Source organism: Columba livia, chromosome 14 (genome assembly GCF_036013475.1).
Source record: "Columba livia isolate bColLiv1 breed racing homer chromosome 14, bColLiv1.pat.W.v2, whole genome shotgun sequence".
Taxonomy (NCBI): domain Eukaryota; kingdom Metazoa; phylum Chordata; class Aves; order Columbiformes; family Columbidae; genus Columba; species Columba livia.
Window position 1 is genome coordinate 13,807,823 of NC_088615.1, and position 15,404 is coordinate 13,823,226.

General features: G+C 37.2%; 1 long non-coding RNA gene across 1 annotated transcript in view; it reads left to right on the plus strand.

The window, feature by feature from the left end:
- LOC110359545 (uncharacterized) overlaps positions 1-15,404 on the plus strand; it is a 399,216-nt gene that overhangs the window by 86,055 nt on the left and 297,757 nt on the right. The window contains exon 3 of the long non-coding RNA XR_010466010.1: positions 4,047-4,219. This is a non-coding gene — a long non-coding RNA (uncharacterized LOC110359545). The remainder of the gene's footprint in view (positions 1-4,046; positions 4,220-15,404) is intronic.

Below are 15,404 nucleotides of genomic sequence, written 5' to 3' on the forward strand. Positions count from 1 at the left end.
AAGTCTTGTGGCCTCAGGCCAGCCAGGCAGTAAGGCAGTGAAATCCCATCATTTGCAGTGCATTTGAAAGCCCTGACAAGAGCTGCTCAATTGTGGTATTAAGGTCTTCTTAACTATCATGTTAGCACTGGCTTTGAGTTAAATATGTAGATTTTTCTTCATGGCAAATGAGCAGAATACTGGGGAGTGAGAGGACAGGACTTGTTTCAATCATACATCAAATAATATTGTAGCATCTGCCTAGTTTTTACGGTATGACGCACAATTTTTTTTTAAGTTTCCCATTGTATACAGATACACAAAAGTAACTAACACACTTTATTTTAAAGAAAACACATTCCTTTTAAGAGCACGTCTGTATTCATTTTTAGCAGCCATAGCACCTGATCATTTTCTTTTGGCCTCTGAAAGTGAAGATGTTAGAGCTTAGAAAGCCAAGAAGCAGTACAGATGCAGAAATTAGCCTCATGTTTTTCCTTACCACGGAGGCTAAATGGTCATTTGTCAATTCTGCTTAGCAAGAAGGAACAAAGGAAAGAAAAGTTACAGTTCATCAGAGAGGAGAAATTGCTGCATTGCAAATATGTTGAGTCACCATATGGCTTTATGGATGCTGTCCTCCTGTTCCCTACCTTGGGTTTTGATGGGTGAGAGGGAAGTAAGACAGTAAGTAATTTATTCTCCAAGATGGGTCAAATCTTCACTAAAGAAAACTGCTATTGCCACATGTACTTGTGCCTGTCTCTCAGCCAAATCTCGACCACTTTAGATTAATATACAGTGTATTTTTATTGCTAGGTACTGGTAACACTGGAAAGAACCTTGTTACCTTCAGCCTTCCCAAAGTGAAAAGATGCATCACTAATGATACTGGGTGCTCATATTTTTTTTTACTTTTGAATAATAATAAACTAAATACAATGTAGAATAAGAAAGAGGTTGTCTTATATAAGGAATACTTTATTTTTTCCTTCTTATAATGTAATTGCATTTAAAAGTTTAAGGTCAGTGGCTTTTTTATATTGTTAGGTGATCTCCAGTTTATAACAGGTAAAACTTAGTTTTCTTCTAACAAGACGGGTTCAGATTGTCTCAGTTGTCATTAAAGGCCATTCAAAATTGCACAGTTTTGCTATTCATGATTCAGGTGATCGATTTACAGCAAATGGAAAGGTCCAGAAAAGTAAAGGCTCACTTAAATACCTTGTAACTCCATTGTGTGTCTGGAGCTAGGGCAGTGTGCTTTATGCTTTGCAGCACGATTTGACTTCCAGTAACTGGGTATGACAAATGCTCTTCAACAGCCACAGGTCTGTAGCGGGGCAGTGGCTTACAGACCATATTTAGTTCTGTTCCTACAGTTCACGTTTTTCCTGCTTCTTTACTTGAGAAACTTCGTGTCTTCATCTGACATATGGAGGAAATAGCGGTCTAAGAAAAATGTTATTCTCTGCTAATATAAGTGAGTGAGAGAGAGCCTCTGGAATTGTTATTTGAATGTTTGTTTTTTTTACAAGTACAGGTCTGGATTTTTTTGCTCAAGTAAGAAAAATAATCCTTGTTTCATATCCAAAAGAGACCATTTGAACCTAATTTTAATCTTGTTCAAGGGAACAATAAATTTTTTTTTTTTTAATGGTTAGATTGCTAGGAAATTGCATTAATTTTGTAGGTTCATTCCTCCTCTGTGTTGACGGCTTACAAGGCTTTAATAGAATTCTGCAGCTAGAAGAGTTACTGCACAGTAGGTAGAATTCATGTTCATTTTTGATGGTGACTATAGAAGCTATTTATCTTTCTCTATGGGTCAGATTCAACGTGCTCATGAAAGCTGAATGATTGAACTAGGAATGCAGGTGGTGCCCATGTTGGGACAGGGGAGAGGACTGGAGCTCTGAGAAGATGCACCGTGGCTCTGGTCCCCCTGGCAGTCCTGCAGCCCACACTTTCTGCACCATGTTTGCTTAAGAGCAGGATCCTATGACAGGGGGAAATCACCTCTTTCATTGATGTCTGATGTGGCTTACCTTGCTTATCTTTGACAAACATGCAAATTCTGGGAGCAAGAATTCAAATTAGGTTTTTTTAGCACCATTTTAGCTGCTTAGCAGATGATCATAGCAGGTGACTAGGGATAGGCTGTGGAAAATAGAGTGGATGTAGAGTGATTTTTCATAGATGTATTTGCTCATTTTCTATCAGTCATTAGTTTAGATAATTTCTGAGATTGGAGCTGCCCTTAATGGACATACTCATTAATTATTTACCTCCCCTGCTTTGGAGCTCGAAATCTTCACAAACTCCTGTGACAATAAGTTCCGTAGTTCAGTTACACAGAGTGACATGGAGCTTCCTTGCTTTAGTTTACACCTCCTGCATCAGCATTTCACTTGGTAAACAGTTGGTAATTGCACTTGGTTAACAGTCTGTAATTAACCACGTACTTCCCAGAGCTCTTTTAAAAATTAATATCACATTTTTCACCTTCCATTTCTCTCATGCTTAATAAAATTTGCTTGATAAGAGGCACCATGGAAAAAGCTAATATAGGTATATGTTAGTGCAGTCTTCCCTTGAACCAAACAGGTTTCAAAAAATATTTGGCCAAGAAACTCCTTAGTTTTAGCTCTACGCTGCATGAAGGACACCACTGTTTGTTTTATACTTGGCACAGAAAAGTGCTGTTTGATACCTCCTAGAGCTGGTACTAGAAGAGATAGTGAGTAGTTTATCCCTAGCCAGCATGCCAATGGCAGGCGGGATTTTACAGCCCTTTATAATATCCCTCTTAGACAGACAGGACAGCCCTAGCTCATAGAGTTGCTGCTTTTACAGAAGCTGTTCCATAACTTGTAATTCTACTCTGGAAAGCATCAGTGTAAATCTGGATTGAGAAGTGACAGCACTGTGATGGGAAATAATAATCTACTTTTTTTTTTAAGTTACAAAAAAGAGATTTGTGTATTTCTGGTCAATTGAGTTGGAACAAAGTTGTTTGAGTTCTGCTGCTGGCTTGACAAGCCATGTGATTTGATCACTTCTTCAGAGACTTGTGTGCAAAAGTATAATAATATTTTTATAGTATAGATTTAATATGATTATGATGATGATGATAATGATGATAATGATATCGCCATAGTAACAGTAAACCAAAAGAGATGTTGTGAGGCATGAGGTATTAATGCTTTTTAAGCGCATAGAATGTCAGCAAAGGTGGACACTGGCAATGCAAAATACAAAATTGTTTTATGATATTATTGTCATTATTATATAGACCCAGCATAACCACAATAGATGTGTGAGGCAGGGAACACAGCATTTTTTTTAGCACTTATTATGTTCATTGCATAGAAATTATCACATTCAGTGTGTCCATATACTTTGTCCTTAGTCTTGAAATATATAGTTCCTGAGTAGTTCAGAGACGCATCCAAACACTGTGTTTTCATATCGGTCACAAATTTGTTATATTGAAAAATTCTGAAATTCCGCAATAAAACTCATAATTATTGCTTAAGAGCTTCCCACTAAAAACCAGTTTTGTTTCAAATTTCTTAGGGGGAAAGAGTCCACTGCACCTCACTGAATCACAGCTACATTCACCACTTCTCAAATGACAAATTCAATCAAAATATTTCAATGAAATACTTCAGCATGTATACAGCAGTGATATTTAGATAGAGTAGCCTTATTCATTAGCCCACCTCAATAAAGTAACTATCTTCAGCAACTTTTTTCTCATTAGTCATCACCAGGAAAATTGTTCTTCATTGCTTGTGTTAAGCAAATAAAGTAGAACTGGTAGATAGATAGTGACCTGTATTGTCAACTCATATTAGAGTACAGGGTGGAGGGAAGCACCTTTTGCAATATGACATTTACTAAGGATGTCACTACCTGAGTTCAGATTAGGAAACTCAACCTGTCAAGTGCCTCATTTTTACAAAATACATTTTCATGTGGCTCTGTATTATTTTTTCAATCAATAAAACTTGAGTGCCTACTTGTTGAGATCTAAGGTTAAGTTCCACACTTTTTCCCAACAGATTTCTACAAAAGGCTCCCTGATGACAGCTATTGATTAAGGCTACAGTGCTCTTCTCTATTACATGGCATTGAGGTGAGAACTCAGCTAAACACCTGGAAATGCTGTCAAGGAGTTATCCAAAGAGGATGGGCAACACCTGGGAACGGTAAACCCAAAAGAACATCAAGTGAGGTAAGTAACTTGTCTTTTATTAGGAACAACAGGAAAGATGTAAAGTTTTTTTTTTTTAAAAAAAGTCAGAAAAATGTGTTGAATATTATTATTATTGTCTAAGTAGTTACTCTACCAGTAGCAGAACACATGATGGAGTAATAGTAACAGATCAGTAATGGAGCAAATTGAGCTCTGGATGGAGGGATGGCATGTGGCTGCTTGGCTGTGTGACTATGGTTATGCCACATGACACTGGAGCAGGGTGCTAACACTCCCCCTTTTGGCTTTGGTAATATAGTGGGGTCGTACCTGTAATGTCAATTCACATTAACAGTGCCACTCTACCAAATTCTGTTAGGGAAATCTCTTCCATGACATAACTGGTTGCCTGGGCTCTTAGCTATAGCCTTGTAGTCTCATCAAAGAGTGCACCAGTGCACAGGCTTTGGGGCACTTTTCCTAAAGAGACATAAGAGAACAAACACTATGAAGCTGAAGAATCGGTGGCTCTTCCATAGCAATCTCTGCCCCTTGTTGTCATGCTTACAGGACAAAGGATTGCCAAGTGCCAGTTTATGTATGTTATGTATAGTATGTATATTGTGAATGTTATGTATATTATGAATGCTTTTTTCATGTTGTTTCTTTGGGAGAAACTGCCAGTACAAAAAAAAGCAAAGGTTGCATGCACACCCCCTAAATAACCAAAAATGAGGTGTAGATTATGCTTCTAAGTTTTCACCATATGAGGCTATTTTGCAAAAACTATGCAAACTAGAAAAAGTGAAGCTGTCTCCAGCTACTCATATCCCAAATATTTTCTTATAAATTTGTTTGTTTGTTTTAGTAGCAATAACACTTAGCACCTAGATTAGCTCTTATAAAAAAAAAATGCTTTCTTGTCTTCCTAAATATACTACTTTTGCAAAAGCTGAAACGAGCAGATGCATGTGGATAAAGAGACAGAATAAGAAAAAAACCCCAAGGAGATCTTGACCCTGTAATCTTTGATATTGCCGCCCAGCATGTTAACATTAGACCACTACATCACATCATGCAGAAGTGTGAGTTTAAAGGCCAGTGAACTCTACAGATTTTCCCGGTCTTTCAGTTACAGAAACACCTGTTCTAACTATATTTGGGCTGATGACTCAGTAGCAGTCACAAGGTCATTAACAATTGACCTGTGGTACCTGAACTACCCAGTGGAAACGCACTGGGAGCAATAATTTTTACTTGCTTTCATGTTGAACAGATATTTATACTGAAGGATGGAAAATATTTTCATTTTGTGAAAAATCTTTTCCAACATGCACCACTTTTCTGAGGATTCTGAGGAGAGCATCTCAAAATCTAGCTGAAAAGGCTGGGTTCTGTTTCTGCAGGCTGGTAAAAGAGTGGGTCTGACTAAGTGTGAGTGCCAACACAAAGCGACCAAATCACTATGTTCCTATCGTATATCTATTTTTTTTTTTTTCTTCTGTAAATGGATAATTACTATCTTGGCAGAATTACAAAATATACTCTGTGTGTGTGTGTATGTATGTATGTAAAGCACATGAATGCTCTCCATATAATTTTTCTCACAAGGATTATTTTAAAATATTTTGCATATTCAATTTCCTCTAACTTTGCAATAACATTAGCAATGTGTTATAAAGACACTTCAGGGAAGGGAAAGTAGATTGTTAATACTAGTGTATCACCTGCCATCTGGACACACTTAACACATGGTGAGATGTAAATATTCAGCTATTTATGGAATTTGATCCCAGAGCTCACTTTCAGTCAGGTAAAGTCATGTCTGGACAGGCACAGCTGTTGTATGTACATAATGTAATTTGTTTAATTTATGGCTTGATTGTGGTAACATAATACTGTACTGGGATTCGTGCAAATCCATAGTGCTCTGCTAGATGAATTGGTGACATTCAAGTTCAAAGGAATATGATCCGTGCCACCGTCCCCAGTGCATGGCAGCATATATAACAGCTTCATCAAGGTGGTACGTTCCCATTGATTTAGATCACAGTCAAGGAAAACAATGGAACTTTAATTTTGCATAGCATCTAGCCTTTGTGTGAGTTGTGCTAAAAAAAACAGTACTAATATCTCCAGGGTTCTCCACAAAATAAATATAGCAATTCTGGGGATTCTTTGGGTATACTGCAGACAAATATTCATGTTTCATATTCCTTCTGCCTACAATGTGCCTTTGGGCCCAGGGAGTTATGCTTTTCCATTACTAGCTTTAGCACGTGTGATCCTGAACACGTAAGTGGAATCTTATCTAATACAGTCAGCTTTAAAAGGTACATAGTGGCAGGGTGCTGTGAAAAAAGAAATCTGAGTACATTCTGAGGCCTACTGTACTGGAGCAGTTCCTTCTGTTCACATGAATAATTGTGTTTATGGCGGCAACCATACTTAAAATACATTTCTCTGCAAATTCACTACGTGTCCTCAAGTGTATTAGCACGGGTCTTTTTCCTCTTCAGAAATATTCAGATTCTTTCACGTTTTTCCTTTATATAAAAATGTAACTCTTCTCTAAGTATTGTCTTTACAATTCCATGTTCTTGGTAAGCACATTCAGTAAGCAAATGCAACCAGTGAAATACAAAGTATAATTACATTGCCAGACACCTACACTGATCGATGTATAGCTATCCTTTTGTGACACTTAAACATATGTCAATACTGAGCAGTACAATATATTAGTTTGCATATCACTTCTCATGCTCTGTTCTGAGCCTCCCTACTGAACCCGTGTATTAACTATTAACATCATAACGGTCCATTTGTATTTCACGTATGCATGCATGTATTAGCATGGAAAAGTTGAAGAATGTGTTTTGAAATCATCACTTCTGAGCATAAACTTCCAGATGCTGGATTGAGATTACATACAGTGAGGTTATGGCATGAAAGCTGTATTCCATGAAGAAGTAGGATAGAAAAAAATAGAGCAAAAAGTCTCTCTACAGGTTGAAAAGAGACAATAAAAGGAACTTATAAGGTTGGTGGAGTTAAACCAGCCCAGTTTTCCTCTCCAGTGGCAGATGGCACTAAAACCATTTCAGTCAGTGATGCCCATGTGCCAATATGGTTTTGTCCTAAGACAGCTGTCATCCTCCAGAGCCTGCCATCTGTTACCTGCACTAACACACCCACTATGAGGTAGGTGTGGACAACCTCTAGGGAAAGATGGTGGCATCCATTTCCAGAACAGGGCTGGTGTTCACCACAACTGGGGCTGTTGAAATGTGCTAAAAATTCAGTGTTTAGCATCTACAAATGGCATTTCTGTAGCTAAGGACAGAGAGCTGTCTATTGCTTGGCCATCTCATTGATCCCCAAAGGCTGGATGTTGTCTGTAACATGCCACTCAAAAGTTGACATTTAAAGTGTAAATTTAGCATTTGTCAAAAAATGCAGTCTATATGTGATATCTTTCCTAGGAATATGTTACTCTTACAAAATTTTTACCTAATGCTAAAATACCCTTGGCTATCTCTAACAATAGCAAGCTTATCTTCCTTTATATTTCTGAAGCTGTAGAATGCCCTCATGAGTTTCTGCAAAATAGTAGCATTGCATCTCCTTACTTCTCTGTTAGAGATGGCATACATTTTCCTTGCTCTTGTCATAGATTCAGGCTGGCTTTAGTATTTTAAGAGTTCTATAAACAAGGCAAGTGGTACAGAGTTTTGGAATTAACATATCAAGACTTAGGTAAGGTCAATAGCAATTGGAACAAGAATTTGAAAGGTACAATGGGGAAGTAAGTTTCAAATACTACATGGAGTGATGCTGCCTGATCAACAGTCAGCCACCAGGAGAAAAGACTGCTCTTCTCAAACACCTAGAAAATTAGAATATTTGTTCTTTTTTATACTTGTTTCAGATTTTATGCCTACACATGCTGTCTTGCCCCACAGGATATTAAATAATAACAGTCTTCAAGCAGCACAGAGAAGAACTAATTGTCGTTCTTCTTCTACTTCATCACTGCTGCTGTAATTGGAAGTTATCTCCTTATAATTGCATCTGTAGTGAATAGTAATTATAATTCTTATCATTAGCTTTTTCTTTTAATTAGTTTTTTACCGTGATAAAATAAAGTTTTGTACTAGTTCTTGTCTGACTTCAGAACATGAAGACAAAGAAATACACAAAATCATTATATGAATATTGTTGCTGTATTCTTAAATGCAAAGGTGGATTCTGCATAGCTAATGGTAAACTTGCAACATGATCAGTAAAATGTGGTGAGGTAACAGCTGGAGAACATGAGCTATGAATAAGGGAACAGAGCTTTTGTTTTCATCCTTCCTTGTCTGTACAGAGAGTGTTGAACATAGAGTCTGAGTGCTACAGCTTAGAATAGCTTTGAAATTAATTTAGGTCAAATTGAATCACTTAAAAGAACCAAGAAAGCAAGCTTGGCAGCTCTTATACAAATCAAACAGATATGCTTTTTTAAAATCAATCTTTTTACATCAGCTTTTTGACATATATTAAGAATGAGAGCAACAGGGTATGTTTTACACAGTGTAAGAATAGTGAAGAGATTCCCAGATGCTCTCTGGAGTGTTTTGTCCCAGGCAAGAGTCTCATCTCTTTTCCAGCACTTCAGTTCTGTTCCCAAAGACTGTTAATTTCATTTGTAAAATGTCAATATTCTAGAATTATACCCCATGATGCAAGAGAGATTTAAAGATGACTATGAAGTTTTATTGAAGCCAGAGTTTCCCTTCCCTATATATCATGTAAGCACACGGCTCTTATGTGTCTGCTCACAAACCATGAAAATGCTGACTACTTTAGCAGATAAATAAAACATATATTGACTGCCATTTTTTAATTTAATTTGGGCTGTAAGTATTCTTTTAAATACTGTGTGTTACTAGTATATTCCTAGTATATTTTGTAACATTCATTTGTAAGTCTGAACAGCAGCGGAAGGTTAAGCTTGCAGCACCCAGTTGAGTGAATGCTGGTTGTTTTTTAAATGGCTTTTCTGACCTAATTTTTAAACTGGACAGCAGGAGTACCTATAGCTGAAATACGTGGTGAAGGGGTCTGTGATGTACAATAAACTCTATAAGCACATTCAGTATAGATTGTGATTGATAATACCTGCAGAATCTAGTTCCACTGCACTTCCTGCTATATTGTCACTCAGACCAAAGCAAGTATATATAGGCTTTTTATCCTTTGTTGTTTTTTTTTTTAATCCACCACTTTAACTTTCAGATGTGCTAGAAATCTCCTCTCTTGAACCTGGTGTTGTACACAGAGCATTTCTTAAGACCTTGAAAATTCTTGTTTTTCTCTGACATATATCTTCTAGCAGCTCCAAAATTTGGCACTGCAAATGTAACCAAAACCTCCTTTTATTATCATGGTGCATTAAAAATACACAGAACATGTGTTTGACATTTACATAGCAAAACACAGACCATGTGTGTAGGAAATTGCATTTTAAGTCAACTTACCTGTTTACTTCTATTTTTTCCCTTGGATAAACAAAAGCAATTGGCAGATGCAAAACTCTAAGAGGAAGCTATTTTGGCTTTATGTGCATAACAGAGAAAAATATATAAAGCTACAAAACTTCTCTTTGAAATGGTGTCATTTAACCTTCATGTTAAAACTCCATATATTTCCAAAGCCCTATTTATGTGTCTATAGATGTACAGATAAGTTTCCACTTCTAGGATGAAATCTTGTATGCCACATTGTAGCCTTTAGGGAATTCTTAACAGCGAGTTATAAAACCCCGAGGAACAAGGGTTTATAGTGAAAATGCTGATACAACCTAAACTTAAGTGGCACAAAAGGCAAGGGTACAGTATAATTAAAACAACAGAAGTCCAGAATGTCAGTATCTAAGCAGGTCTCCTTGACAAGTTCTCTGATTTTTAGTGTTACAGCTTTAACAGCATCAACTGTTTTTTTGTGGGTGGTTTGTTGCTTTGGGTTTTTTTTTAACAGATGTATTAGAAAGAGATTTATAAAACTGCAGCAGAGGGCAAAACAGCAGTGAAATGATTGAAGATGTGCATTTGAATCACTTTGGTTTACAGGGATTACTTAGGCTATATGAAAATCCATGAAGGTCATAATGACATTTATGTCATTCTAAAACTGATGTGTGCTCTTTTTTTATTCCCTTTATACACTGAACATTAAACAATTTTAAATGTACTGTTGAATTAAAAAGTAGTTGTATTCAGCTTTTAGTGCAGAACAAACTTCTGAGGAAATATCTATAATCTAAATTCATACCTTTTGAAGCTAAGCTGCAATTTGACTAGAATTTGATACGTTTTCTGCCCTTCTTCTCAAGAAACTGCCGCACCAGGGTCTAGACAAGGGTGTGTGGGATGGGTGGGGAATGGGCTGCCAGGCTGCACCTGGGGGGTGGGAAATGGCTGCTTTGCAAACTGGCAGCCTGTCGCAAGTGGGGTCCCTAGTGACTGATATTGGGCCCAGCGCTGTTTAACATCTTCATAAGTGGTCAAGTGTACTCTGATGATGTTTGCTGATGATACCAAACTGAGTGGGGAAGTGGACACTTCGGAAGGGAGAGCCACCTTGAATGGTGACCTGGATAGGCTGGAAGGGTGGGCTAACAGCAACCTCATGAAGTTCAACAAGGACAAGTGTAAGGTCTTGCACCTAGAAAAACATAATCCAGGAGTGCAGCACAGGCTGGGATTTACCTGGCTGGGGACCAGCTCTGTGGAAAGGGACCTATTGGTCCTGAGGGACAAGCTCAATATGAGTGACCAGAGTGCTGCTGCGACAAAGAAAGCTGACAGGCTGCTGGGCTGCACCAGCAGGGACAAAGAACTCATTATCCCACTCTACCCAGCACTTGTCAGGCTGCACCTGGAATACTCTGTTCAGTTCTGGTCCCCACTGTACAAAAAATGGTCCAGAGAAGGGCCACAAAGGTGATCCAAGGACTGGGAAGCCACCACATGAGGAAAGGCTGAGAGAATGTAGGGAAGACCTTGTCACCTTGTTCCAGTATTGAAAGGGGCTACAGAGAAGATGGAGACTCCCTTTGTACAAGGAGTCCCATGGAAAAGATGAGGGGTAATGGGTACAAGTTACTCCTGGGGAGTTTCCAATTGGACATGAGAGGGAAATTTTTCACTATGAGAACAATCAGCCATTGGAATAATCTCCCCAGGGAAGTGGTGGATTCTTCGACACTGGGCACCTTAAGATTCAGCTGGACAGGGCTCTGGGCCAGCTTGTCTAGACTGTACGTGTGCCAGGAAAGGTTGGACTGGGTGATCCTCATGATCTCTTCCAACCTGGTATTCTATAATTCTCTGACAGAATTAGAAACAAATATCTACTCCAGATAATCAGCCACTGGGTACTTTTTATGAACAAGCATGTATGGGGGAGCTTTAACTAGTATTTTAAAACTTTGAAGACTCTCTTTTGTAGTCAGTACTGACTGAAGTCCGAGACTCAGAAAATACAGGCATCTTTTATTTCATTATGTTATCTACGATCTTCCTCTTTACATGTATGACTTTTAAAAAAAGAATTTGTTATAGGCACATCTGGATTACAAATTCATAAATATACCATAACTAACTGCTATAGTATAGTTTTCTGTAGGTATCTGAATTTTTATAGTGAGTTATCTTGACATAGGAGCTCCAAGTTCCAATTAGTTGTATTTCTAAATCACCAAAGTAAGAACACATTCAGTTTTAACAAGCATGGCTTTAGTCTTTTTGTCTTCCTCATTTTTCAACTAGAAACTGAGAGAAGAAAGCTGAGATTTGTACAATTCCAACTCAGAACTGTGGGCAACAGTGAAATTATACAACTTAGTATATTCCAAGTACCTTATTAGCTGATACTATTTCACAAATCATTCTGTCTTATGCTTTAATTTTTACTGACACTGTCTTACTATTCATTTTATATAAGGATATACCTTCTCACACTTTTTTATCATTGCCATATTTTAATATATAAAGTTTGTTCTGATTTCTTAATCCTTAATCTTTACATAAGTGGAAGTCAACTCTTATCAAATGCCTTTGGTTTGTACGCCTTTGATCACCACTGCCCAATAGTCCTTCATATCTTATTAGTAGAGGTCTTGCTGTATGAGTTGCAGATATCAGCAATTGTAGGCCATTTCAAATATTACAATGGCACTGTCTACATCTGAAAGCCAGAATAAATAAATAAATAAATAAATAAAACATTGCATTGTTTTGTAATGGGGAAAAAAACGTGTTTTTATCCTTATCATTTAGAGCCATACTTGTAGATCAGTCTCAAAGGACTGGTTATGCCTACCACAGGAACAAGAATTAGAGGCCATGTCATTTTTGTGTTACCCTCACCTGTTTATCTCTAATGTAAAGTAATGCATAGGAAATAGTTCCTTAACTTGGGGTTGGGGGAAGAAAAAAGGAATTACTCAAGTACTGAAATGACTGCAAAATCAATATCAAGTTAGTAAAGAGAATCATATTGCTCATGCTGTTTTGCTCAGTGCAAATAACACAGTTTTGATGTTTTTCACAGCAATTAGAAGATTTTTTAAAAACACATTCCTAAATATTTATGTAAAAGAAGTACACACAGCATGGAATATATTTATTAACCATCTTTTAACTTCAAAGCTTTTTATTTTAACATAATTTCAACAGTAGAAGATATTTTTTTTAAATATCATTCTGACCTGAGTTTGGGTCTCTTACAATACAGTAATCAGAGCTGATCAGCAGTTGGTAAAATTAACGAAAAGTAACTGTTTATTCAGTGTGGCTTAAAATCTAATCTTACAGCTTTCAAGAATTTCAGAACTGTACAAAACATAATTATATCTGAAGACGTTAATATGTAGTGGAGTAAAAGTTGTCACTACAATTCCTAGACCACAGACAATGCAACTGGAATGGGGATCAGTCAGAAGAGGTTAATTCTCAGTTGTAAATTGTGTCCCATATTACATAAGAAATCACTAGAAAATTGGAAACTAGAGATTTTCAGGTTCCCAGAGCCTATTTTAGGCTTAGTGGGAGTATTTTATTCACAAACAAAATGACACCTGGCCAGATACTTTTTTTTTTTTTAAGTCATAAAGAGCATTTATAAGGAGGATTTTTGACATTTTAAAAATATTTTGTTTACCCAGGAGAATTTTACTAGTTATATCCATCTGTTGCTGTTAGAATAACACCCTTTTAAACACTCCTCCTGTGGGACAGTAGCATTTTTCTTTGGCTTAGCTCAAAGCTTTTGCAATGGCTAAAGATATATATATATATATATATCAATATATATATCCACAAAACAAATGCAAAACCTTGTTTGCAGCAAATATATTGATTGAAACCAACATGTCAGGTTACATAGAATTTTCTCCTGTGAAACAGGAACTCACATCAAATTTGGAGCATGGCAGAGTATGGACTGACGTATCACAAGATGTGTAGTCACCTTGGCGTACTGACAGTCTTGAGGTAGAATGAGATACTCAAGACTCTGATTTTTACCTCCTGTAAACCCATGAAGATCAAATCCCAGGAATTACCATTTCAACTAAGATTTTAAAGTAGCAGGTACAGCTCATCTCCTGTACTTTGTCAGCTGCCTTGGCAGTGGCCTGAAATAAGAACGCTGTGGGATATTGCAGTGCCGGCCAGAGGTACCGACTGCCTAACAGCTGTCTGGGTCTGGTTCTGGCAGTGGTGTTTGTGTTAATGTGAGGTATGGTTGTGTGGGTACTATCTGCTTATGTGTCTGTGTACCATGGCATTATGTCAAGCCTGACCCATTAAGTGGCCACTGCTTACCACTGCTAGTTGGTTTCAGTCCAAAAGAGATTTCACAAGAATTCATTACCTGTGCAGTACTTATACAATGGTGAGGAACATTTCACTTTGCTAAGAGTTACAGAGTTATGTTTACTAACACCTACAGGGTTTACATTGTCTGCCACTGTTGTCAGTGGATATATCCTGAAGTATTTGTTTTCCTGGTTTTGAAATATTTAGGGATTTGTGTGTTTCTTAAACAAGCAAAGATCTCAGTTTATCTGTGTCTTTATGCAACATTACTTTTGAATATTCTCCTCAAGTCCTTGACAGATGTAGAATTAAGAAGGTGGAATAGGGTGAGGGTAGGGTGGGAGGATGATCTCGGGGTATTTGGTCCCTACAGATGATGACACTCAGCCAAGGGGATCAGATTTGTAAGAAAATAGCAACTAAATCAAGTGTCTCTACTGCATTTTATGCACATCTCCGAATAGAAGAACCTGTTTGTTATAAATATGGAATGCTCCCTCAGCAGCACAGTGTCTCAGAAAGTACTGCTTCAAACTACACAGAAAGTGTTTCTCTTTTGTGAGGAAAATGTACTGGGATATAAGGTTTATTTCTGAGTATCCTTTTCTTAACAATAAAGTAAAATGGAAAATGGTTAAGAAGTGAGAGAAAAAAAAAAGATAAATTAATGAAGATTTTTCTATGTGTACATTGGAACAGATGAATGTATGTTTTTAGGACAGGGTAAAGCAGAACAATGGATGCTGTTTAAAGATCCTGTTTGTTTTGTTGTATGTTTCTTTTCACATCTGTTGGTCGTCTTTCACTGCAGTTTTGTTTCATAGTATTTCATAGTATTTGGGTTAATAAGACGGATTATATTGGCTTCAGTAAAGTTTCTATTTGTACCAGGTCACTGAGCAAGGAGGGAAAAAAGAATCAAAGGAGTAAAAAAAAAAAAAGGAGGGGAAAAGAAGACTGTCAATCTTTTGTAAAGATCAAAAAGTCCCTCAATAAGCATTTGCCCAATGGTCTTAAACTACTATGATGTGCTGAGTAAATGGTGTGCCAAAACACTGTGCGTGTATTGCTGGATAAATCAGATGTATTTAAAATCCATAAGTATAATGAGCCTCATTTTTATCATAGATGCCTTAATCCTTATCTGCCCACTATGGCTGGTAAGTGGGGCCCAAAGAATCAAATAGGAAATGTTTCATTTCTTCTGTGCAGAGAGCAACTGAGACACAACTGTTTCAGGTAGTGTGTTCTATGCTGCTCTTCAAAGAAATACATTAGTGCATCTACCAAGGGCATCTGGCTAGAATACATAAATCCAGCTATTGAAAACTGCCATAGATATTCATTTAGTATATTAT